We start from the raw sequence: 2,940 nt of genomic DNA, 5'->3' as shown, positions 1-2,940 counted from the left end.
GAAATTATCGAAATAAGACAATTTTTTGCATGAAATTAATTCGAATACAAAATTTTTTTTCTGTTCTATAACACAAAATAGATAAGTATACGAAATTTGAAAGTCTTTCGGTACCAAAAACACTACATGAAACATAAATGAAAACTGGTTCCCCCGTTTCGAACTAGATCCGAATTTTCTTCAGGTCGAGTAGCCCATCCCGCTCAAAGGGTCCCTGAACAAGGGTCGTTTAAGGATGTTGAACGAAACACCCATGTTTCCAAAAGTGAATTATTCAACTCCCAAAGAATTCCTCTCAACACATGGCTATGATGCTCCCCCACTACTCCTGCTCATGATCAGAGATGCACATATCGTCAGCCACCAAGGGACATGCTCAACTGGTTAAGGTCAAACAACTGACAAGCAAATCTGTGGTATTGTGTAGAATATTTGCTGTGGTCCATCTTTTATACCAAGACAAAACAATGTACATGATAACACTTCCAATCAATTAAGATCAGAAGCCATGAGAGCCACTGCCTGGTATTTCATCAGGGCAAGACAGTGAAATGGTAGAATCGTTAGCACGCTGCACAAAGTGCTCAACGGTCTTTCGTCTGTATCTGGCAACTTTTAAAAATCGAGATATTCTAAATCGCTATGCTCAGCCTCGATAACCAAAATAACAGCATACCTTTTAATTTCTTGAGTAAGCTGAGGGTCTGTCATTATTATTTCCCGAAACAAAGATTATACAGAGTTAGCAAACAACGCACCAATGACCCCCAAAAAGGTATATCCTCAAATACCTTACGCACCCTGTATATATATATATATATACACACACACACAGACATGAATGCATACATGCATGCGTACATACATACATGCATACATACATACATGCATGCATGCATACATACAAAGAGTGAGATAGATACGGAGACACAGAGAAGATAGTAAATGAAATTAGCATATTTGAAACATTTGCAACGTAAATAAATCCGTTGTTATTGATTGAAATGCAATTAACCGTGAAGATTACAGACGATATGAAAACATCATATTGTTCTAATATATTGTATTAAGTAAACAGAAAACTAATTGAGTATCCTCTTACTGATCTGTTTCAGCCATGATTGTTCACCATCAGAAGAGATGCATCCTTATTCTTCGGGCTCTCAGAGAATTAGTAACTTATATATATAATAGTAGCTGATCAAAATACTCATTAAGAAGATTCCTGATTTGCATATTATCGGCTAGTCGACTGCACAGTAAATTGATTATTATATATTTTTATAGAATGCAGCCTAAATCTGAACAGCTGAAATATAAAACTGCGAATAAAATCAACAGCTGTTTCTTTGAATGTCTTTCAATGTGGACATTTTAACGTTAATGATAATCGTAATAAAAATATTAGTCTTTTACTCTTTTACCCTTTTACTTGCTTTAGTCATTTGACCGAGGCCATGCTGGAGCACCGCCTTTAGTGGAGCAAATCGACCCTTGGACTTATTCTTTTGTACGTGTAGTACTTATTCTATGAGTACCTTTGGCCGAACCGCTAAGTTACGGGGACATAAACACACCAGCATCCGTTGTCAAGCCATGTTGGGGGTCAAACACAGACACACAAACACACACATACATATATACATATATATATATATACAGAAAAGCCTCGAAAACCTGCTCAGGACTTCCAGCTTTCTGACAGGTACTGATTGTATTTCCGTGATGTGCCAGTGTGGACATGGAGCAACCACAACGGGTCATCCAGATCGTATTTAGATAGAGTATTTCTTAGGTCAGAATGTACCTGGACGGCCTACCACGGCGAAAAGCCGATTACATAACAGCCACTGGAATGCAAGTGGCGATAAGTGATTGCACAAATCACAAATCGCCCGGTTTGGATGGTCTGCCCTACGAATTCTATGCATTCATGCCGGATTTGTTTCCACTCACTCTCCCTCCACCTTTCCAATCTCTCTCTCTCTCTCTCTCTCTTTCTCTCGCTGATTCCTCACCCACATACGTACACACATGCACACGCAGAAGAAAGTGTGCTGGAGTGTAATCTCCAAACCGTTAGTGCAACAGACAATATTTCTAAGTGGCTTCCAGTATTCTTTCAGTCCTGATCTTTATATACAAAGAGCAGCGATTCTGCTTTCACTTTTTATCTTTCCGGGGTCGGTAAAATAAATACAGAGTTAAATCAGAATGATTACACTCTTGCCAACAAATTTATGGCGTTATGCCAATTTCAGAAATCAATATTTTCTCGTGTATGCGTTTGCTGTTTATAGTTAAGCTAAGATAAAACACCTCCAGACAATGTAGACAAGTACATGTTAACACTGTACGAAGATATTTCAAATGTATTTTTCAACTACAAAGTGACATCACAAACACGGAATGTGTTTATCATATTACTTTCTATTATTTGTCGGACAGCTGTAAATTTTAATATGAAGTTAGAAAGTGATTGTAGGATGTGTAAGTGTTCATTCGTGTTTGTTCGATGAAGCAAAATATTTCTGTTATTGGTATTTATCATCATCATCATCATTACTATCATTATCATTATCATCATTATTATTATTATTCAGTAGTTTTATTTTTATAACGTGCTTTCACTTCACTACCGAGCGCAGCTCTGTGCGCCTTGGGTATGTGCTGTGGTTTGCTGTGGTGCTCTTATGTTTACTGTATTGAAAGTGTTTTGCGTAGAATGTGTGCAGTACCCAGTAGTGCAATTTTCTGTATGTTATATATATTTGTAAGTCCTGATGTTTTTGTTATGTATTTGTCTGAATATTTTTTTATTATACCTAAGGCACCTACTATGATAGGAATTGTTTCTGTTTTTAGATTCCACATTCGAGTTATCTCTATTATTATTATTATTATTATTATTATTATTATTATTATTATTATTATTATTAT

The 2,940-nt window shown here is 36.4% G+C and overlaps 1 long non-coding RNA gene across 9 annotated transcripts in view; it reads left to right on the top strand.

Annotated features, from left to right (window-relative positions):
• The window catches only part of LOC128249185 (uncharacterized), a 201,660-nt gene that overhangs the window by 30,747 nt on the left and 167,973 nt on the right, over positions 1-2,940 (top strand). Inside the window, exon 5 of one of the 9 annotated variants that reach the window (XR_008265287.1) lies at positions 1,116-1,333. The exons of the other annotated variants lie outside the window; for them this stretch is intronic. This is a non-coding gene — a long non-coding RNA (uncharacterized LOC128249185). Of the gene's footprint in view, positions 1-1,115; positions 1,334-2,940 lie in introns of those variants that run through there. 9 annotated transcript variants of the gene reach the window in all.

The sequence above is a fragment of the Octopus bimaculoides genome, chromosome 12, assembly GCF_001194135.2.
Source record: "Octopus bimaculoides isolate UCB-OBI-ISO-001 chromosome 12, ASM119413v2, whole genome shotgun sequence".
In the NCBI taxonomy this organism is placed as follows: domain Eukaryota; kingdom Metazoa; phylum Mollusca; class Cephalopoda; order Octopoda; family Octopodidae; genus Octopus; species Octopus bimaculoides.
Note: the sequence above shows the minus strand (reverse complement) of the source record. Positions and strands in the feature narration are given on the sequence as shown.